Genomic DNA, 24,591 nt, shown 5'->3' with positions numbered 1-24,591 from the left:
GATATCAACAACACGCAAGAAAAAATTGTCTGGATCATCCAGGCAGACCCAGAACTAAGGATCTCTGTGATATTAAACTGAAGCCCTTCTCCTGGCTGTGGCTAAAGATGGACAATGATGAAGAAAGTCACAGAGACATGTGGGTATTGAACATGGGAGGATTTCTGGGAGTTAGGCCATGCTGATGACCTTTCACCCTGCAAGAGGCAGGAGACCTTGTTTTCTAGATTAGAGCTTTCGGAAAGCTGTCAGCCCAAAAAGGCCCATTGTCAGACTCTAGTCTACAGAGCTGAGAGACAGATAATAGTCTGTATTGTCTTGCATCACACAGTGTGTGGTAATTTGCTATTGCACTGATAGAAAGTTAATCTAAGGAAGCATAGACATAGTTATAGAACTTTATTAAGAAACACTGCACATAGACTCTCTTATCATTTGCTTCTGATGACAGACTGCAGAGTAGCCAGGCTAAGGGGAACTTGGATACTATTAGAGGATTTTCTGGTAAATGAGTATTGTGTGAGGTATAAATTATACCATGTTCTCAAGAGGTGACCTTTGTCCAAAGGTCAGTGTACAATTTTACTTTGCTTTTTTTTCTTGTCTTGACTTTTCTTCAAGACAGCCTATATTGTGGAAAAAAAAAAAAAACTTTAAAAAGTCATTAAATCCTATAATAATCAAATCTCCTCTTGGTTTTTAGGAAAACTTAGTGATGTTTGTACTTCTTGTATCACAGACCTACGAGGACAGGAACCATGATCAGATAGACAACAGACAAATGGGCTGTTCAGTTATGAGAGGACAGAGGAACACAGTTACACACTATCATCCTCATTAGCCTGTGGAACTCCCTAAATCTTCAAGGACTTTGACTCAGGTCAAAGTGGGATTCATTGCTCAAATAAAAAAAAAAATGGTATCAAGCTTAGTAGAGTTGGTAGTTTCCAGTAACTTAATCCAGACTTTAAGCATAAGGGTTAGGAGAAAGAGGCAGTCATAAGGAAAGACATATCCAGAGGTGGATATTTATTTCCTAGAGAAGAGTAGGAAAAATAAAGGGGATATTTAAGTATGTGTGTGGGATCCTCAGTCCAGAATCACAGAGAGTAAGATATATCCAAGTGTGGGTATAGGTTTTTGAAGGGAGAGTTCCAATTAAGTGCCTTAATATTAGCCATATGTGCTGTTTTGGTGACTCTCAAATTACACCTCGATAACTTACTAAGAAATCTTTTCATATTTTCCTTATTTTCTTTCTATATTTTCATAAATGTGGCAAGTGAGGTAGTTTGATGGTTACAAGATAAGGTAAAGGCAAAACCTACTAGGGTTGCACAGGGGCTTAGGACACGGACTCTCCTCGTGAATGATCATTCTGGTGGGATTTCTGAAGGGAATTCCTATTCCTAGGAAAGAATTCAGGAGTTAAGTAACTGCTGATTGTGCTGGAATTCCTGCTTCTCTACTGGCAAGAGACCTCAACCAGATTCCTCTGTGAGGGGTTCCTCTCTCTCCTCAGGTTTCTGTAAATTTTGTCTTTCTAGCCAGCAACAGGGCAAGAAAGCACTAGGTAAGTCTGAATTCAAGCTTGTTGCTAGACTTGTAGATAAGCATTTCTTCTGTCGGGCTCCAGGGATTCCAACAGTCATGCTTAGGATCTGGCTTTACAGGGATAGTGGGAACAATCTCTATTCCTCAGAAAAAAAATTCCACTATTTAAAAACTCAGCTGGAACTGTAGTGAGAGAACAGAATCCTGAGAATAAAAGCCACTTGTTAAAATGTCCAATAAATGACTTCATTAGTCATGTTGGATAGACTTTAAAATAAAAACAAAAACAAACAGAATAAAGGGAACATAGATAACATGAGCCATCCTCTCAGCCTGAGAGTCATCCTGTAAGCCCTTGCTATGGTGGCCTCAGTTCTGTGCCTCCTGAGGGTGAGAGTTTTATTTGTTCTATGCTTTCCTCAGAGTAGTTGACACAGTATGGATTATCACACCTTCAAAAGGTTTCCAGATGTCTTCTTTGACTTGGATGCATCCTAACTGAACTAATTTGCACCTCTTCACCACAGAACAGTCAGTTCCAGAGCTGGCCCTTCTTCGGCCTCTCAGTTATGCCAGCTGCTTAAACTGATCCAGGATACTTATGGATGTAATAAAGATGCATAGCAGTGAATGCTTTTCTCCAGGGATGCCAGGATATTAGACGGCTAATATCAACCACTGCAAAGACACGATGGTGATAGCAGGTGAATCCTTCAGTGCTGCACATATTTTATCTCTTCTTTTAAAATTTAATTTATGTGTCTTCCTGAGTACCTGCCAGTATGTGTGTGCACTTCATGAGTGCAGTGTCTGCAGCCATGTGGGTGCTGAGAACTGAACCTATGTCCTCCGCAAGAGCACAAGTGCCCTTAACTGCTGAGGCATCTCTATAGCCCCTATCTTTTAAACTGAACACAATAAATTCTTCCCACCAACCCCTGTTTTCTCTGCTTCAAATACCCTCCATAAAATTTTATAATTTCTGTTTGGTTGTAAAGCTTAGCTCTTAGAAAGAACGGAATTATTTTATCTTTCTTCACCCCTGTATCATGATGGTGCATGCTCATGGAATGTGTCTGACTCCTCTTATAGAATAAGTAAATGGAATGTCAGAGATTCTATTCCAAAATTCTCTCAAGGCCAGTTGGATCATCACTAATGCCCTGAGAAGGCCTGGAAATCAGCTCCATCTGAGGAAACAATATGTGGTTCAGCTAGATAGTGTCTCCCCACCTTATCCCTGCCTATCCTTGCACTCCTGAACCAACCTTAACTACATGCCGTCAGACATCCTCTAGTTTGATTTTTCCACATAGACCTTTCAGAAGTGGCTGGGGGCAGAGGCAGCCATAGTTCTATGACTCAAGCTTCTGTTATATGACAGGTTCCAGAAGGGCATCAGTTAAATTATTTTTCTAAAAGAACAAAATTATTGAGACCTTATCACACACATTTCTTCAAAAGAGCATATACTAAAAGCTGTAGTCAATAGGTTGTTATTAACTAAAGTCATTGTTAATGTCTATTTGGAGACTTGGCAAGTCTCTCACTTTGACTCTCAGTTTCCTAGCTTGGTGAACAAATGTCAAAATTACAATGTAGACTCTCTTAGCATAGAGTTTGGACCACAATTTAGAGAAACATAATCTTCAATGCTGTAAGGCCTAATGTTGGAATCCTGAAAGATCCCAGAGGTCTAAAATCTCACAAGATTAAGATAAAAGCATTCTAAACTTTTGTTTAAAATGTACTTTCTTGTAAAGAAGACTCTCTCAAGGAATATATAAAACACTATAGAACAGTCATAGGCCACTTGCTACAATAACAGACAGTAATAGCATACACACTCCTGAAAGCATAGACACACAGGTTTAGTGAGACAGCAGCACAGACACAACAGCTCTAACAGACAAGCTGAAGTCATGAAGAAGCAGGTCAGAAAGCAGAATGTGCTGGTGTCTAGCATTCCAGTTGGGAAATGTTCACACAGCTTCATAACTTCAGTCATCCCAAATACTACAATGGACAGACAGGTCTAGTCTTCTCACGAGCTAGACCAAAACCTGATGGGCTACCACCACATGCAGAGTTGTCCTCTAAGCTGAGATCTTAAGAAATTTATTTTACACAAATGTAGGGATTCTTAGATATGTTTTCATTTATTGGGCGCACAGACAGTGTGACACACAGCATTAGCAACTGTAAAATGCACTACAAGGGCTACACTTGCAAGAAGACATGTGAGACAAATTATAACTTTCTAAAAGTCTTAACACAATTCATAGTGACAATAGCGGAACTGGGGGGAGTATAACACGCACAGTGCCTCTATTCAGGAAAATTGTGTTGGCAATTTAGAATAGTGAAAAGGGGAAGAAAAAGAAAATGTGTTCCATGAAAAGTGAAGAGTGCTTAGGAAAAATCACAGGCAGCTGAGTGGACATGGTCTGAAGGTGCAGGACAGCTTTCACGATTGATAAGTGTGTTTGGAAGTGTCTGGCTGCTATCTGCAGCTGCTGTGAAAGAGGGACACAGATCTCTGCAAAGACCTTCACATTCATTTTCCCAGAAGCTGACCTTTTCCCAGCGGTTAGTGTGGCTTTAGGCAGCAGGGTTTTCAGGGCTCAGTGTGTGGATTATGATGCTGGAACTGATGTCTCTCCTGATTAAAAGCAGCACTGCCTGGCACAGAGCCAACTTCCAAGAAACAGAGCAAAGGACACTCAGTTTAGTGAAGATTCATATTTTTTTAAAAAAGTAACAATCACCATTTTGAGGTCTAAGAACAAGAAATATAATCTTCTATCCCATATATACCAAGACACTTATTTCAGTTTTATAATAAAGATAATATGAAAAGAACAATAAAGATGAAATCTTATTGTTTTTCAAAGCCACAAAAGAAAATCATAAATAATACAATGACTTTAATATAACTTTAGATGAATAAATAACTAGCCAAATACTAAAAGCACTTTAATTCCTACTTAAGATTCAGGAACATACAATATAAAATCCCTCATTTTTTGCAGAAAAAGAAATGGTAATATAATGATTCAGGAGTGTTTCACAAACTTCCACAGTGAAATGAGCCCATCTTGTGGCCTTTTAGAATATTACCGTTTTCAGTAAATGGTTGCCTGCTGACTGCAGATGTCAGTCATGCAAAGTGGTAAGCTAACTGCTGGGACACGGAGTGAGAACTATAATGGGGTGGGGAGGTGGCTTACCGAAAGAAGAAGCAGATGTGGAAGCAAATGCTACAGTTTGGTTGCGTTATTACATAAAGCTATAAACTTTAATTGCTATGCAGCAGTTTGAGGCATGGGTCCCCAGAACTCAGCATAAAGTTGATACACCCTACTCCCATAAATAATGATCCTAACCCCAAAGCACTTGTACCATTGGAGGGTGTATTAATATTAATTTCCAGTCTGCCATTTCGCAAAGAAGTGCTATCGAGTTTTGAAAGCAAGTACGACCACAGAAACCTGAGAACACCCAACTGCCAGCATCCCCTTAGAGTGTACCCTCTGCTACTTCCCAACAGGCTTCCTGTGTGTTCCCTGTCAGTAAGTTTCTTTCTCCCTGTGCCCACTCATAATCTTAGCCTTCAGGAAATGGAGAGGCAAATATTTATTTTGAGAAATTTAGGAAATGACAAGGAATATTTTAATTAGACAAGAGAGGAAGCAAGAATCCCATCATTTAGAACCTTATGGGTTGGAAGACAAAAATGTAATAGAAGGAAGGGAAGGGAGATAAGCTGGCTTGGAGGCTCTGCGGGAAGATGAGAAAGTATCTGCCTGAAAGTAGAATTTCCTGTTCCAGGCTCTGGGGAGGTATCATTATGCAGAGAGATATCTGGGTAGCATGGTGAGTTACAAAGGGGGCTGACCCTCTGCTCATGGGAGACAGAAGCTGAGATGAAAATCCAGAGGAGAGAAAACTGGTCTTTCATGCTGCAGTTGCGGGGTAAGTACCCTTGGCCCAGGCTAAACTGAGAATGTAATGGAGAAAGAAATGGATCCCATCCCATCAAGGATAAGTCAATAGCAAGAGGACTCAGAATCAGAGCTCCACCAGCCTGTAGAGTAAAGTACAGGATTATCAAGAAAGATGCAGGCAATAGACCCTAGCAGAACACAAGAAGCAAAAACAAATCAGCCACATCTCAGCGGATGACAGCCATTCCCATCTAAGGAAAAAGAGCACTGAGCAAGATCAAGCGTGTGATGTAGGTTCCTTCCACCCACCCTCACATCTGCACCTCGATTTCTTCTGTGCAGAACACAGCCTTCACTTGCTTTCATTATACCCTACATGTCTCACTCAACAAAGAGACTCTCCCTAAAAAGCTGTCTTCCTGGATATTAGTCCTCTGTCAGATAAAGGATTGGTTAGTGAAGATTATTTCCCAATCTGTAGGCAGTCGTTTTGTTTTGATGACAGTGTCCTTTGCTTTACAGAAGCTTTTCAGTTTCATGAGGTCCCATTTATTGATTGTTGCTCTTAGAGCCTGTGCTGTTGGTGTTCTGTTCAGGGAGTTGTATCCTGTGCCAATGAGTTCTAGGCTGTTCCCCACTTTTTCTTCTAAGAGATTTAGAGTATCTGGTTTTATGCTGAGGCCTTTGATCCACTTGGACTTTAGTTTTGTGCAGGGTGATAAATATAGATCTATTTTCATTTTTCTGCATGTGGACATCCAGTTGGACCAGCACCATTTGTTGAAGATGCTATCTTTTTTCCATTGAATGGTTTTGGCTTCTTTGTCAAAAATCAAGTATTCATAGGTGTGTGGGTTTATTTCTGGGTCTTCTATGCGGTTCCATTGATTCTCCTTTCTGTTTTTATGCCAATACCATGCAGTTTTTATTACTATTGCTGTGTAGTACAACTTGAGATCAGGGATGGAGATACCTCCAGATGATCTGTTGTTGTACAGGATTGTTTTGGAGATTCTGGGTTTTGTTTTTTTTTTTTTTTTTCTCCATATGAAGCTGAGAATCTTTTTTTCGAGGTCTGTAAAGAATTGAGTTGGTATTTTTATGGGAATTGCATTGAATCTGTAGATTGCTTTTGGCAATATGGCCATTTTCACAATGTTAATCCTACCAATCCATGAGCATGGGAGATCTTTCCATCTTCTGATAACCCAATTAAAAAATGGGGAACAGAGCTAAACAGAGAATTCTCCACAGAGGAATATCGAATGGCAGAGAAACACTTAAAGAAATGCTCATCCTCATTAGCCATCAGGAAAATGCAAATCAAAACGACCCTGAGATATCACTTTATACCCATCAGAATGGCCAAGATGAAAAACTCAAGTGACAACACATGCTGGAGAGGCTGTGGAGAAAGGGGAACCCTCCTCCACTGCTGGTGGGAATGTAAACTGGTACAACCACTCTGGAAATCTATCTATCTGGTGCTTTCTAAGACAATTAGGAATAGTGCTTCCTCAAGAACCAGCTATACCACTGCTAGGTACATACCCAAAGTTTGCTCAAGTACACAAAAGGGATACTTGCTCAACCATGTTTATAGCAGCTTTATTTGTAATAGCCAGAACCTGGAAGCAACCCAGATGGCCATCAATGGAGGAATGGGTACAAAAATTGTGGTATTTTTACACAATGGAATACTACTCAGCAATCAAAAAGAAGGAAATCATGAAATTTTCAGGCAAATGGTGGGATCTAGAAAAGATCATTCTGAGTGAAATATCCCAGGAGGAGAAAGACAAACATGGTATATACTCACTTATATAGACCTATAAGATATGATAAACATAATGAAATCTATACACCTAAAAAAGATAATCAAGAGAGTGGACATGGGGTAAGATGATCAATCCTAGTTTAGAAAGACAGATGGGATGTTCATTGAATGTATGACAGGAGTCTACTGAGCGCATCTGAAAGACTCTAACTAGCAGTGTTTTCAAAGCAAAGACTCATAACCAAACCTTTGGCAGAGTACAGGGAATCATAAGAAAGAAGGGGAGTTAGTCTGATGGGGAAAGGATAGGAGCGCCACAAGGACCAAATATATCTGGGCACAGGGTCTTTTCTGAGACTGACATTCAACCAAGGACCATGTATGGATATAACCTAGAACCTCCGCTCAGATGTAGCCTGTGGTAGCTCAGTAACCAATTGGTTTCCCAAAGTGAGGGGAACAAGGACTTTTTCTAACAGGAACTCAATGACTGGCTCTTTGGCCTCCCCACCCCCAAGGGAGGAGCAGTCCTGTTAGGCCACAGAGGAGGGCTTTGCAGCCAGTCCTGAAGATACCTGATAAAACAGGATCAGATGAATGGGGAGGAGGTCCCCCCCATCAGTGGACTTGGAAAGGGGCATGGTGGAGATGAGGGAGGGAGGGAAGGAGGGAGGGAGGGAGGGAGGGAGGGAGGGAGGGAGGGAGGGACTGGGAGGAAATGAGGGATCGGGACACGGCTGGGATACAGAGTTAATAAAATGTAACTGATAAGAAAAAAATAAAATTAAATAAAAAAATAAAAATTAAAAAAAGCTGTCTTCCTTAAAACGCATAAGAGAAGGGAGTGAGGAAAGGCTGACTTTTTTAAATTATCCTTTCCCAATGTTAATGAGTCTGAACACAGGGTTTCATTACAAAACTCAAATTAAGAAATAATAATGATCTGCCCCTAGAGGCCTTGCAGGTGAGGCTGCTGTGTCACATGTGTGTTAGCAAGTGGCAGAGAAGAGAGAGGCCATGTCTTCACTCAGATTTCTGGCCTATGAACATCTGAATGATTAATTAGTAGCCTAACATTCCCTTGAAAAGTGAGCTTAAGGCAGCCACCAGTCAGGCTCCAGGGCACCTGCACAGGGAGCTAGCCCGAGAAGACCCTAGTCCAGCTCCATCCACCACGAAAGTTGATAGCTCACAAGTTGATAGGGCCTAGCATTCCTAAGACCACTCCCTAGATGACTACAGACTCTCAGAGTCCCTGGGCACCACTAAGAGGAGCAAGTGAGTGGTGGACAAATGGAAGAGAGAGAAACAGAAAGATATGGGCACAATGAAGACAGGCAGAACTGGAGACTCAGGGGTTGTGAGGAACAGTGTGACGTGAGTACTTGGTGATGCCTCCTGGCACCATGGTGGGGTCCTGGACTGTGCTGCCACCCACCGGGAGCCAGTTTAGGTCAGTGGCCCTGAGGCAGCTGTTACTACCAATGGACTGCCACCTGGGAGACATGTTGATATGTAAGAAACTGTGCAGAACTGACCCCATCCCTAACCTGGGCATCATGGAAAGCTGGCCCTGGGGCCATGAGAATAGGAGAGTTGACCCTGCCCCCAGCCAGCTAGGGTTTTGTGGGAGCGCACACGCCCCTTCTGCCACACTTGGCAGGATTTGTGTGTGAGCTGGCCCCACGTGTCTGCCATGTCCCCACTCACGGCTTGCCACCTCCAGTGGCAGGAGAGCTTGCAGCAGGTCATCAGAGCAGGACAGCTCATCCTGCCCTCACCGGCTGCAGCACTGGGAGAGCAGGCCGAACTTCACCTGGGCAGCACAGTAGGGCTGTCTCCGGATGGGGGCTGCAGGTCCCAAGAGCGTGAGTGTGAGAGCCAGCCCTGCCTCCTGTCTGCTGTGTGCTGGCATTGGTGAGAGAGATGCCCTCCTCCCCTCCCATTTCCCTTGCCATCTATGGCATGCAGGAAAGCTGGCCCTGGGTCATGAGAGAAGTAGCAGAGTGGCCTTGTCCTTCACCCACTGCAATACTCTGGAGACCAGGTCCTTCACCTCACCTGGGCAGCAGGATAGAGTTGGCCATGGTTGCAGGGGTTGCTGGTGAGCTGTCCCAAAGGGCATAAGAGTGGGAGAGCTAGTGGGCTGATACTTCTCAAGCCCTGGTCCAAGGCTTTGAATTGGCCACCCCAACATCCACCCCATAGATGAACTGCTGGAGTATGTAAGGGGCAGGTACTACAGAACAAAAACAACAGGATCTTCATAACAAAGGGCAATAACAAGATATCCAAGAGGAGTCACAGTAGGGTTCCAGTTTTGAGAGAACAGAAACCAGAGGTCTCTTATCAGTCCAACGAGTAATTGCAATAAACATTTGCAAGCAAAGAGGTGTGGACAAAAGGTGTGAGACATACTTTGGCACACTACAGCTTCCAAAAGATTTTTTCTTCTCTGTTGTGGGAGAGATTGCAAGGGTAGAAGGGAGGTACTAGTGGTGGGAGAGATGAGTGGGTGCATGATGTGAAATTCACAAACAATAAAACATTTTTTAAAAGAAATACTATTGAAGGCAATAGAGAAAAATAAATTTTATGACACTGGTTGTTTGATGGAACTGTTCAAAATCTAGAATTTTCTTTTTTTCATTTTTCTCTTTTCTGTCAACTGATTCAACAAATACTTTGAATACCTATCTTCACCAAATGTCATAGAGATAATTGGTACAAATATAATTTAAAGGATGAAGGATTTCTTCCTTCCTCCAGGGTTTTCTAATCTGGAAAATTGATGAATTTTTTTCAACAATCTGCTCAACAAGCAAGGTTGATCTCTGCCTGAGCACCTCAAGCAGTGATGAAGTGCTGGACATTAACAATGGGACCAGAAACTAATGAACAAAGGGAAGGATTCCATCACATAGCATCTCAAGCTATGATGAAGTGCTGGACATTAACAGTAAGCATAAAGTATCAGTGTTTCAGCAAGACAACCATTGACTTGGAGCCATGAAAGGAACGAGTAGGTGATGACTTCGTGACTTCCTTAAACTCAATAGGCTATGGGGTTGCCCTCTCAAAGACATTGGAGACATCCCATACAAGCAACTTAATGGGACACCTGAAAGCCCTAGAGGGGAAAAATGAAGCAGACACAACAAAGACCAGTAGACAGATGGAAATATCAAACTCAGGGATGAAATCAATAAATTAGAAACAAAGAAAACAAAGAATCAATGAAATCAAGAGCTGGTTATTTGAGAAAATAAGCAAGATAGACAAGCCCTTAGCCAAACTAACTGAAGAGCAGAGAGACACTATCAAAATCAACAAAATGAGAAATTAAAAAAGAGGCATATTAACAGATGCTGAGAAAATCCAAATAATAAGTAATAAGTAAGACATAAGTCTTACTTCAAAAGCCTACACACCACAAAATCTAAAAATCTAAATAAAATGGATAATTTTCTTGATATATTCCACTTACCAAAGGTGAATCAAGATCAGGTAAAAAAAAAAAATTAAATAGTCCTATATACCCTAAGGGAATAGAAGCTGGCATCAAAAGTCTTCCAACCAAAAAAAGCCCAGGGCCAGATGGTCTCAGTGCAAAATTCTACCAGGCCTTCAAAGAAGAGCTAATACCAATACTCTTCAAACTAGTCTAAAAAATAAAAATGGAAGTAACATCACCAAACTCATTCTATGAGGCCACAGTCACCTTGATACCTAAACTACACAAAGATCCAACAAAGAAAGAGAACTTCAGACAAATTTCTTATGAACATTGATGCAAAAATGCTCAATAAAATACTCACAAACTGAATCCAAGAACACATAAAAGATATCATCCATTATGACCAAGTAGACTTTATTCCAGGCATGCAGGCATGGTTCAATATATGGAAATCCATCAATGTAGTCTACCATATAAACAAACTGAAAGAAAAAAATCACATGATCATCTCCTTAGATGCCGAAAAAGGATCTGACAAAATCCAACACTCATAATGTTTAAAGTCTTGAAGAGATTGGGGATACAAGGCACATACCTAAACATAGTGAAGGCAATATACAGCAAGCCTATAGCCATCAAACTAAACTGAGAGAAACTTAAATCAATTCCACTGAAATCAGGGACAAAACAAGGCTGCCCACTCTCTCTGTATCTCTTTAATATAGTACTTGAAGTCCTAGCTAGAGCAATAAGACAACTAAATGAGCTCAAGGGGATATAAACTTGAAAGAAAAAGTCAAAGTATCACTGTTCACAGATGATATGATACATTTGTGATCCCAAAAATTCAACCAGAGAACTCCTTCTGTTGATAAACACCTTCAGCAAAGTGGCTGGACACAATATAATTCAAGAAATGAGTAGTTCTCCTATATACAAAAGACAAATAGGCTGAGAAAGAAATTAGGGAGACAACAGCCACAAAAAGCAAAGTATCTTGGTGGTATCCTAACCAAGCCAGTGAAAGACTTGTATGAAAAAAAAAACTTCAAATCTCTGAAAAAAGAAATTGAAGAATATATCAGAAGATAGAAAGACCTCTCATCCTCATGGATTGTTAGGATTAACAAATTAAAAATAGCCATCCCACCAAAAGCAATCTACAGATTCAAAGCAATCCCCATCAAAATACCAACAGAATTCTTTACAGACCTTGAAAGAAGACTTCTCAACTTCATATGGAAAAACAAAAAACCCGAAATAGCTAACACAATCCTGTATGATAAAATGTTCATAAGCTGCACTATAGGACAACAGGAATAATAACTGCATGGTACTGGCATAGAAACAGACTGGTAGATCAATGGAATCAAATTTAAGAGCCAGAAATAAACCCTGCAGAGACTTGATTTGTGACAAAGAAGCCAAAACCACACAATGGAAAATAGATAGCATCTTCAACAAATGGTGCTGGTCTGACTGGATGTCCACATGTAGAAAATGCAAATAGATCCATATTTATCACCCTGCAATAAACTGAAGTCCAAGTGAATCAAAGGCCTCAAAATAAAACCAGATACACTAAATCTGTTAGAAGAAAAGGTAGGGAAGAGCTTTGAACTCATTGGCACAAGAGATAACTTCCTGAACAGACCACCAATAGCTCAGGCAGGCTCTAAAATCAACAATTAATAAATGGGACCTCATGAAACTGAAAGGCTTCTGTAAAGCAAAGGACACTGTTGTCAGAACAAAATGACAGCCTATAGACTAGAAAAAAGATCTTCACTAACCCTCCATCCAGCAGAGGGTTAATATCCAAAATATATAAATAACTCAAGAAATTAAACTTCAATAAACCAAATAATCCAATTTAAAAATGAAGTGCAGAACTAAACAGAGGATTCTCTGCAGAGGAATATAGAATGGTAGAGAAACATTTAAAGAAATGTTCAGTGTCCTTAGTCATTGGGAAAATGAAAATCAAAACAATTCTGAGATTTCTTCGTACACCCATCAGAGTAACTAAGATCAAAAACTCAAGTGACAGTACATGTTAGTGAAGATGGGGAGAAAGGTGAACACCCCTCCACTGCTGGTGGAAGTTCAAACTTGTACAAACACTTTGCAAATCAACCTGGTGCTTTCTCAGAAAATTAGGAATAGTGCTACTTCAAAACCCAGCTATACAACTCTTGGGCATATATCCAGAAGATACTCCACCATACAACAAGGGCATTTGCTCAGCTATGTTCATAGCAGCTTTATTCATAATAGCCAGAATCTGGAAACAACCTGGATGTCTCTCAGCAGAATAATGTGTTCAGAAATTGTGGTACACTTACACAATGGAATACTACTCAGCTATTTAAAAAAAGGAAATCATGAAATTTGCAGGAAAATGGATGAAACTAGAAAAGACCATCCTGAGGGAGATAACCCAGAACCAGAAAGACACACATGGAATTTACTCACTTATAAGTGGATATTAGCCATGTAATATAGGATAACCATGCTACAATCCACAGACCTAAAGAAGCGAAATAACAACAAGGACCCTAGGGAAGATGCTTAATTCTCATTCAGAAGAGCAAATAGAATAGACACTGGAAGTGGTTGAATAGAGGGAGTAGGATGGGAGCCTACCATAAATGTCCTCTGAAAAACTCCACTCAGAAGGGAATCAACACAGGTGCTAAGACACACAGCCAGCCTTTGGCCATAGCACAGGGAAGAGTGGGAGAAGAGAAGGACCCAGATCAGACAGGAGCTCCATAAACAGACCAGCAGAACCAACAAATCTGGGCCCATGGGGGCCTGCGGAGACTGATGCACCTGATGCATCTGAGACACCCTGCTCAGATGTAGCCAAGAGGCACCTCAGTCTTCATATGGGTTCCCTAGTAAAGAGCAGGAGCAGGAGCTATCTCTGACATGGACTCTGTTGCCTACTCTTTGATCACTTCCCCCTGGTGGGAGGGTGTTTCCAGGCCTCAGAGGAAGAAGATGCAGGCAGTCCTAATGAGACTTAATAGGCTGAGGTCAAATGGTAGGGAAGGTATCTCTTGTGCCAATGAGTTCAAGGCTCTTCGCTACTTTTTCTTCTAACAGATTTAGTGTGTCTGGTTTTATTTCTGAGAAATAGGGAAGGGGAATAGAGGAGAAAGAGGGAAGGAAGGTGGGAGAGTGGGACCTGGAGGAGACAAGGTAGGTGGCTACAATCAGGATGTAAAGTGAATAAATTATTTTTTAAAATAAACTTAAATTTAAAAAAAATGTAATCTCACTATTCTAGGTCTTTCTCATTCCAAAATGAGTAAAGAACCTTAAAACAATACAGATAATCTCAGCAAAGAAGAATAAGGAACTCATCTTAAAATCTCTAAACTGAACCCTGTTGCTTATACTTGGATAATTACTTTAAGAATGTTAGTCTCTCACATAATGCTGCAAGAGGATTTTTTCAACAGAGACCAGATCTGTGTTCCTCCCTATTGGGTCCTCAATTATGGAAGACATGCTCCTTGCTCTCACAAGGATAATTCCTAGACAGATAATTAGATAATTGCAATGTGGTGTGTTCCAATCTGTAACAAGAAATTCCCAAGTGCCTCACAAGGGTGTGTTTGACAGTGACTGACCTCAGAAGTAAGTACAGAGAGGGAACGCCAGATGAAGGGGTAGATGAGCTGGGGCCTGAGGGGTAAAGAGATACTAGTTGAATACAGCAAAGAGCTCTAATTTATGCTCGTACTATGGTTTTATTAGAAAGGCAAAAGCAAGGCATTGAAGCATAGAAATGGGGGCAGGACCTGGGGTCCTGCCACCCTGTCAGATAAAGACTGCACAAAGAAGGGTGTAGAGGTGGGAACAGCTGTGAGGAAATGTCCCAAAAGTACAGGCTAGTGTGCAGCACATCTGGCAGACTGAGCTGGGGTAACGGCAGTGGAGACAGACAAATGGTCACACGGGTGATAAAGCAGGGCCAGGGTGAAAGGCATTTGGGTGTAAACTGGGTAATCAGACTAGTAGAAATGTCTTTGAATAACATCCAAGTGCTGTTAGATCCTGGGTACATCATGGTTTCCTACACATTTGCTCATGTATAAAATTCATTTTCCTGTATTTCTCTTTACTGGCAACAATCACATTACCATTTGGAAATCTGAATAGGGCTGAAGATTCCTAATCCAACCCCCCAGCAACAACATTATAAGCACAGACTACTGTGCCTAGGCTTTTTTTTTTTTAATGTGGCTTCTAGAGAATGGACTCAAGTCCTCATCCTTGCAAAGCAAGTACTTGACGACTGAGCTGTCTCCTGAGGCCCTTGTAATACAACGTTTACCTCTGTGGAAAATCAAGATAGTTGCACAAGTCCTGTCATCTCCCGGTTGCCAGCTCAAACACATGCATACAACGTAGACTGCGTTTTCCTGCTTCACACCATCAAAATCATCTGAATATTTTGTTTCAGATAAATTTTGTTCTGGTATGAATTAAACTGAACTCACACCTGAACTGAGAACCCACACCCATCTGATTACACTAATTTCCTCCTCACCACTTGCCACTTTAGAGAGAAAATCAAAGTCTTCTTGCTGACTTGCTGATAGGATGTGTCAGTCTCTTCCTTCCCCTCGCTTGGGCATCACTCCACCTTCCTTATGGTTCTCAAACTTAATAAACATCTCATTTCAAGCCTTTTGCCCTTGACCTCTGGCCTGGAGCTTATGTACAACAAATTAAATTGCCATAAATACTTAAAATGCCTAAATACTTGAAAACACTATGATAGTACAAGAAATGTAAAATCACCATCAACATTGCAGGCATTCACACTTCTTGATTTTTTTTTTCATTTTATTTTATTTTTGTACTTTTATTTTTATTAATTACAGTTTATTCACTTTGTATCCCCCTGTACCTCCCTCCCCTCCTCCCCTCCCAATCCCACCCTCGATCTTCCTCCTCTACTTATGCCCCTCCCCAAGTCCACTGATAAGGGAGGTCTTCCTCTCCTTCCTTCTGATCCTAGTTTATCAGGTCTCATCAGGAGTGGCTACATTGTCTTCCTCTGTTGCCTGGTAAGGCTGTTCCCCCCTCAGGGATTGGTAATCAAGGAGCAGGCCAATCAGTTCATGTCAGAGACAGTCTCTGTTCTCATTATTATGGAATCTTCTTGGACACTGAGCTGTCATGGGCTACATCTGTGCAGGGGTTCTAGGTTATCTCCATGCATGGTCCTTGGTTGGAGTATCAGTCTCAGAAAAGACCACTGTGCCCAGATTTTTTCATTCTGTTGCTCTCCTTGTGGAGCTCCTGTCCTCTCCAAGTCTTACTATCTCCCCCTTCTTCCATAAGATTCCCTGCACTCTACCCAAAGTTTGGCTGCTAGTCTCAGTAGCTGCCTTGATACCCAGGGTAGAGCCTTAAAGAAGCCCTCTGTGGTAGGCTCCTGTCCTGTTCCCTGTTTTCTTTCTCTTCTGATGTCCATCTTCTTTACCTTTCTGAACAGGGATTGAGCATCTTACCCAGAGTCCTCCTTCTTGCTTAGTTTCTTTAGGTGTACAGATTTTAGTACGTTTATCCTATATTATATGTCTAATATCCACTTAAAAGTGAGTATATACCCTGTGAGTCTTTCTGCTTCTGGGATACTTCACTTAGGATGACATTTTCCAGTTCCTACCATTTGCCTGCAAATTTCATGATTTCCTTGTTTTTTATTGCTGAGTAATATTTCACTGTGTAGATGTACCACAATTTCTGTATCCATTCCTCAACTGAGGGGTATCTGGGTTGTTCACCTTAAACCCATCAGAATAGTTAAAATAAAAAACTCAAGTGACAACACATGGAGAGGATGTTGAGAAAGAGGAACCGTCCTCCATTGCTGGTGGGAATGTAAACTTGTACAACCACTTTGGAAATCAATCTGGAGCTTTCTCAGACAATTAGGAATAGTGCTACCTCAAGATCCAGCTATACCACTCCTAGGCATATATCCAAAAGATGCTCAAGTATACAGCAAGGACATTTGCTCAACCATGTTTGTAGCAGCTTTATTTGTAATAGCCACACTTCTTGATTTTAATTAAAAGAAAAACTCAGTAAAGGTTATTACTTCAGCCAGGGATAGCAGAGTGTAAACTTTGGCCATCTAAAGTAAGTCGACCTTGAGGACCTTGTTTTCATTGGCTATGAAATATATAAATATTCACCAAATCTATTTTGGGGAAGAAGTACCACAAATCTACATAAAGAGACTTCAGACCCAACCCAAAGCATCAAGTAGTCACAATAAAATTCTTACCATGAGATTTCTGAATTTTAAATTAAAAGGCTGAGCCTTTCCTTTACTCTTCCTTGATTGATTGCATCACTGAAGGGTATTAATAAATTACATTATCAAGCCTCTTGAGGGATCTACTTTGATTTGCTAATAGCAATAAATAAGCATCTTAAACCAAATATTTCTTTAAAGGATGAGAATTAAGAAAATTGAAATTGTAATACATTATAATTCTGTCTTACAAGAATAATTTGTGTGATTTGTGTTGGTTTTATTACATTTCTGATTATTTGAGAGAAAAAGATCAAAACACCGTAGAAGGACTCCAACCTATGCTATGAAGTGCTGACACTTGGAAGAACTAACTCAAGTACAAGCTTCAAAGCCACTGTGGCTGGCACACAGACAAGTAGATGAGGCGGGGCTTCTAGAACTCTCCTATGAGACAGACGGGCTCATGGAGACAGGTCATTAGCCCAACACTGGAGACACTATGGATCACACAAATATGCTATCCGCACTGTACTCTAGTTGTATCTTTGGAAGACTACTTTTGAAAAATGCTGTTTTGTAGTTGTGTGAGGTGTGAGTTAGATTTGTACAGAGTGCTGGGTGTTTTCTCATCTTGACCCAGACCTAGACATAATTGGGAAGAAGGAATCTTAATTGAGAAAAAAGCCCTGGTAAGATTGGCGTATAGGTTTATCTTGATTAATGACTGAATTGGGGTAGTGCTCCCCCTGAGCAAGTAGTTTTAGATGGTATCAAAAGAAAACTGAGCAACCAAGAGGAGCAAGCCAGTAAGCAGCTATCTTCCATGGTCTCTGCTCCTGGCTCCAGGTTCCTGCCTTGAGGTCCTGCCCTGACTTCCCTTCATGATGAACTATAACTGAAACATGTAAGTTTAAATAAACCTTTTTCTCCTCAGGTAACTTTTGGTCAAGGTGTTTATCACAATGGCAGGACGAAAGAAATTAGGCCAAATCCAAGACCAGCCTCTCTCTATGTGAGATTAAAATAACTTTTGAAGCCAGGTTTAGTGGCAGACATCTTTAATCTCAGTGTTCAAGAGGCAGAAGCAGGAAGATTATGAGTCACAGAACAGCCTAGTGAGACAGACAGAAACACACACACACACACACACACACACACGACTAGGGGAACGTGATAGAGAGGGAAAGCATGTAAGAGCTGGAGGATGGAGGAGTGCTGTGGAATGCTGTCTTCTAGAAATGACATGGCCATTGCACTCATGAACTCAACAAAAGCCATGGCTACCTGCACAAATCAATCCAACCAAAATTCTGACCCAAAATCCCTACCTCCTATTGGGGAGCTGTTGGCAAATGATAGCTCCTGGAGGAGGGAAAGCCCCTCTTTTCTGAGGGTGTAGCCAGTGGGTTTCCATGTTTCGCTGGATGACCTCATGCTCATACACGTATGGGTAACACTAATTGGACTTACTGAGTTATCAAAACAATAAAAGTAAAAAGAAGGTATGAACTTGGGAGGAGGATTATAGCCTGGCTTGGCTACTTTGTGGGAACTTTCTCTATTCTGCCCTTTCACTTCTGAAGAGTTTTAGTTAGCCTGGGTATAGTTAACCTGAGTATAACTCCATTTTGAGATAAAGAGCCATCTTGACTGGGAGCTGGATTCAGGTACCAGGAAATATCACAGAATGTACACTTGGCAGAGAACAAAGTTAACTCTCCTAGCAACAGCCTCCAGGAAATATCACAGAATAAATTTTTCATAGAAAATAGAGACAATCTCCCTGGCAATAATCAATGAGAATCAGTTGAGAATCGGGTGGGAAAATTCTCCACGATGTTTCAGGTATAGTTTAAAAGAATAGCCATTGTGATCATATGCCTTAGGCAATTGTGCCTCAGAGAGGCATATGCCTTAGGCAATTGTGCCTCAGAGAGGCATATGCCTTAGGCAATTGTGCCTCAGAGAAGGTCACCTCTCCCCTCTTTTACCTAATCCTGTAACATCAAGGCATATGTCCCACCCCTGTTTGCTGTCATGGAAGCATGTGCCCCCATGCTTGCTGTCATGGCAACCCCCTGATCACAGACTTTCTCTTTAAAAACCCTGCTCATTCAGGGCTCGGGGTCCCACTTCTCTACTGCTGCATCAGTGAGACTTGGGTCCTGAGTTCGATCACTCTCGTAATAAATCTCTCTTGCTATTGCATCGAGTCGTCCCTTGGTGGTCTCTGAGAGTCCTGTGATCCTGGCAACCCTTTCTCCCTTTCAACCCCTAACACTAGATGGGAGAGGAAATAAGGTAGAAGGGAAAGGGGGCATTGGAATTGTTGGACTACTTCCTGCTGATTCCTGTTGAGTTCTTTGGGGCAAGTTTGAACCTTGCCATCAGGATATCTATTTTTTTTCTTTGTCTTCGTGTTTCATCAACTACTTAACGAAGAGTAAACAACAGCCTCCAACCACCAACCAGCCACACACCTATTGGGGCTTTAATATTTATATACCCTCTGAAAAGTCCCCAGAATTTCAAACATCACATACTCACAAAAACTATCTGCAGCTTGCAAAACCATGCCCCTGCCAGAAGTAGTCCCATACCCCGACACCTGGGATTAATAGCAAAAATATATTCCCATAATATTTCTGAGTTTTCTAAAGAAACAAAAATTCTCACAATAGAGGACATGTTAGGAATAAAGGAGAGTAGTTGGATGGGAGAAGTTGGAGTGGCTATGATTACATTGCATGTACCTATGAAAATTATTTTAAAACTTTAAAAATATATGTATTAAATAAATTTGCCAAATAAATGGTTTAATAATTTATCAATGTTACTCATTCTTTTCCAGAGAGGTTTATGAGACTACATTGCTAAGTTTTGGGGGCTATTTTTTTATATCACAGATGTGCCCAGAAGAACCTGAGATTTTGATACATTTCTAAGTTTTCATTAGGCTTATAATAGTCAAATTCTTACGGTAGTTTTCCTTGATAAACTAATAGCTGGCTTAATAAGGCATTTTAAGGACTTCAAGGAAAATCAAATATATTAAATTGTTAAATGCAATTTAGAAGGCTTCAGAAAATACAATTAAGCTTACAAATGAGATTTACTATTCAACTAATCTATACAGCAGGAACAAATAGGCATAAAACAACTGTCCTCTAAAATTTTTACATAAAATGAAACTTAGTTTGTAAATAAGTTGCAAGTTAAATAACTAATAAAAGTTTTATAGATACCCAAAAAGTTCTTAGGTTATATAATCCTTTCCATGGTTAAAATAAATCTTTTCTCATTTTTATTTTATTTATGTTAATTACAGTTTATTCATTTTGTATCCCCCCTGTAGCTCCCTTCCCCAACCCCTCCCAATCTCACCCTCCCTCCCTCTTCTTCTCCTATGCCCCTCCCCCAGTCCAATGATAGGGGAGATCCTCCTCCCATTCCATCTGACTATAGTCTATCAGGTCTCATCAGGAGTGGATACATTGTCTTCCTCTGTTGCCTGGGAAGGCTGTTCCCCCCTCAGGTGGAGGTGATCAAGGAGCAGGCCAATCAGTTCATGTCAGAGACAGTCCCTGTTCCCATTACTAGGGAACTCTCTTGGAGACTGAGCTGCCATGGGCTACATCTATGCAGAGGTTCTAAGTTATCTCCATGTATGGTCCTTGTTTGCAGTATGAGTCTCAGAAAAGACCCCTGTACCCAGATATTTTGGTTCTGTTGCTCTCCTTGTGGAGCTCCTGTCCCCTCCAGGTCTTTGTACTCCCCCTTCTTTCATAAGATTCCCTGCACTCTGCCCAAAGTTTGGCTATGAGTCTCAGCATATGTTTTGATACCCTGCTGGGTAGTCTTTCAGAGGCCCTCTGTGGTAGGCTCCTGTCTTGTTCCCTGTTTTCTCCTTCTTCCAATGTCCATCCTGTTTACCTTTCTAAATGAAGATTGAGCATCTTACCCAGGATCGTCCTTCTTGATTTGCTTCCTTAAGTGTAGAGATTTTTAGTATGATTATCCTATATGTCTAATATCCACTTAAAAGTGAATATATATCATGTGTGTCTTTCTGCTTCTGGGATACCTCACTCAAGATGATTTTCTAGATCCCACCATTTGCCTGCAAATCTCATGATTTACTTGTTTTTAATTGCTGAGTAGTAGTCCATTATGTAAATGTACCACAATTTCTGTATCCATTCCTCAACTGAGGGACATCTGAGTTGTTTCCAGCTTCTGTCTATTACAAATAAAGCTGCTACAAACTTGGTTGAGCAAATGTACTTGTTGTATACTTGAGCATCTTTTGAATATATGCCTAGGAGTGGTATAGCTGGATCTTGAGGTAGTGATATTCCTAATTGTCTGAGAAAGCTCCAGATTGATTTCCAAAGTGGTTGTACAAGTTTACATTCCCACCAGCAATGGAGGACGGTTCCTCTTTCTCAACATCCTCTCCATATGTTGTCACTTGAGTTTTTGATCTTAGCCACTCTGATGGGTATAAGGTGAAATCTCAGGGTAGTTTTGATTTGCATTTCCTTGAGGACTAAGGATGTTGAGCATTTCTTTAAGTGTTTCTCTGCCATTCAATGTTCCACTATTGAGAATTCTCTGTTTAGCTCTGTACCCCATTTTTTTAATTGGGTTACTTGATTTGTTGCTGTTTAACTTCTTAAGTTCCTTATATATTCTGAGCAATCAAAATTCAGACTGACAACAGTCAAAGTTGAAATGCACTGTACACAAGAAATCATGATAATTAACTATAAAAATATAACATTAACAAGAAAAATATCAATGTCTCTACTATAGTAAGAAACTTGCTTCTAATTTCCGTTGTGTGTTTGAACATATATGTTTACATTGAGCATAATTAAAATATCTCTATTTACTGAGGGTCACAATCAAAAGCTTTGAAGGTCACTGGTACTGACACACTTGTACCTCCCAGCAGCTCAAACTCCCTGTCAAACCCTCTACTGAAAGGCATCTAAAGAATCAAAACTATAATAAAATTGCCTTGAGGCAAAAACTCTATACATGGAATATTCTTCTCATTGCTCAGCTATTAATAGTTTACTGATTTATTATTACTTAACACCACTGGCTCCTCCTTTTGGTTTCCAAAAGGAGGCTGTTTCTACATTTCAACCCATTTCTTCATTCCCCATTTATTCCTCACTCGTATACTCGTATGTCTGCTTATCCTGAGACCCAACTCTACCCCCAATGAAAGCAATTTTGAAACAGCAGTGATGATCTCTCTTCAGTCGTTAGTGTAGCATAGATCTGTGCTGTCTCATTTTGTGTGGCCGCTCGTGTGGGATACACACAAGATGTATCTACTGGGGACACTTCCAGAAGAGATTGGTACTTGAACTGGAGACTGCATAAAGAACCTAATCAATGTGGGTGTCAGCGAATCTACTGACTCCCAAACAGAATCCAATGAGAGAAAACCTCTCTCCTCCATCCCTTCCCCTCCTTAGCTGGACCATCTGCCTTCTCTTGCCATCAGGCACTGGTGATCCCGACTCTCCAGCCTTCATACTCACACTATTGAACCACCAGCTCTCCTGGGTTTCCATCTCTCAGGTGGAGTCTCACAGGACTTCTTAACTCTATAACCACATGAGTCAATTCCCATTAATAAATGTTCTCATATGCAACATGTGTTGCTTACTCACAAGCACGTACTTTGAGACATATATTTGATATAATTTTGTCACTGTGCAAACACTGTATATATGTTTACACAAACTAAGATGGCCATGATGTCACAGGAAATCTAATCCTATGAGATCACTGTTGTAGATGCAGTCTGTCACTGACCAAAGTATGTATTCATGGTTCTGTCTCTGAAGAAGCCTGTCTAGGCAAGCTCCATGACATCCGATCCTCTTGATTATTCCTCTCCTTGACATCATTTTCTTCCTGGCTATGCACAGCATTATTGTAATGAACAATTTGTCTTTACCTGCATATTCAACTCTCAATTTTTAAGGTTAAGCTTCATTTCTTCTGAAGAGTATCAGAGTTCTCTGTACCACAATAATCATTCCTTTCTCTGAAGTACTTGAACTTTGAGCTTTGTAACATGTTTCTAGCTTTTTTTCCCCTTACTCTCTGATGGAATTTTAAAATATAAAAAGTTAGGTCATAACGGTCTTATCACTGTCTCATTAGCTACACAATTCACTCACACCCTAAGGTCACCTTCTCTTGAAGCTGAGCATATTCTTGGGCTTTAGGAGAATTTCTCAGAATGGAAATTTGATACCCAAACTCAATTTTTATATGATAAATTCCTGCTTAATCTTCATCAAAAGATGAGTTCATATATTATTTCTTCACTGAATCTTCCATAGTGTCACTTCCCTGAAATCATTAATTACTTCTTCATCTAACTAAAGCAGTTTTCTCAGGCTGTGAGAAAAACAGTCAGACTAAGGAATTTATAAATTAAGTAAGTGTACTGTACACATTTTTAAAGGCAGATGCTGGAAGATAGCAAGTCTGTTAAGACCCCACTTCCTGATTCATACACAAGTATCTTGTCATTATATACTCCTGTGGATATTTTGTGTGTCATACTTTTTATCTACTTTATTGGATTCTTTATGCCTCTAGCTCTTTTCTCCATCCCTTATCACTTCCAACACCACAACACTAGATAGAAGAGAAAGAAGGTTATTGGGGAGAGGAGCCATAGGTCTTGTAGCTACTTCCTGCTGATTAGGGATGTAGTTAGTTGGGGCAAGTCCAATCTTTGTAGTCAGGATATCCAACAGTCCAGCAAAGCAGCAAATGCAGCAGCAGGATGAAATAGCAGCAGCCTTCTTTCTCCTCAGATTTCTTTTCCTATAAGTGCTCAGGCATTTATATCCTCTCAGAGTCTTCAGAATTAAACTATCTGTAGCTGGCAAATATCACATGCTCTGAGCCTGCACAAGGCAATCACAGGCAACAGCTGTAAACAAACTAAAAGCAGCCATAAATCCCACACTTGGGATTAAAACAAAAACATATTTCTTAACATATTAACATAACTGAATGTTTAAAAATCCAAATTTCCACTATAGTGTGTGGTATATGTGTATATGTGGGCATGTATATGTGTATGTGTGTGGTATATGTGTATTATATATTTGCATGTGTACGTGTACAGGAGTCTAGATGCCAGGGGCCAACCTTAAGTGTCTTCAATCACTTGCCACCTTATATGTTGAGAAAAGGTCTCTCAGTGAAACCGTAAAACTCACCAATTCAGTTAGACTGTACATCTAGCAAGCCTCAGTTTTGACTCTCCAGACTGGGATTCCAGGCATACATCATACATCAATCTTCTGACATGAGTGCTGGGGATCAAACTTGGATCCTCATGCTATGCGCCAAGCACTTCACTGACAGATCTATCTCCCCAGTGCCTTTCACTGTAAATCTTGTAGGCTAGTATGTTTATTAGCATTACATACTACTTATCTTCAATCAGAAAATGTCTTATTAATTATAATTAACAATTTCACATTGTTTGAGACTTTAAAGAGTATAACTTAAGAAAATA

The 24,591-nt window shown here is 40.5% G+C and overlaps 1 non-coding gene across 1 annotated transcript; it reads left to right on the top strand.

The window, feature by feature from the left end:
* The first annotated feature begins 8,220 nt into the window (after nucleotides 1-8,220).
* Nucleotides 8,221-8,356, top strand: LOC132646175 (small nucleolar RNA SNORA17). Its single transcript, XR_009584300.1, has one exon. It is a non-coding gene; the product is annotated as a small nucleolar RNA SNORA17 (small nucleolar RNA).
* Nucleotides 8,357-24,591: the final 16,235 nt, after the last annotated feature.

Source organism: Meriones unguiculatus, chromosome 10, assembly GCF_030254825.1.
Source record: "Meriones unguiculatus strain TT.TT164.6M chromosome 10, Bangor_MerUng_6.1, whole genome shotgun sequence".
NCBI classification, from domain to species: Eukaryota; Metazoa; Chordata; class Mammalia; order Rodentia; family Muridae; genus Meriones; species Meriones unguiculatus.
The sequence above is the reverse complement of the archived record's forward strand: the minus strand, read 5'-3'. Positions and strand labels throughout refer to the sequence as shown.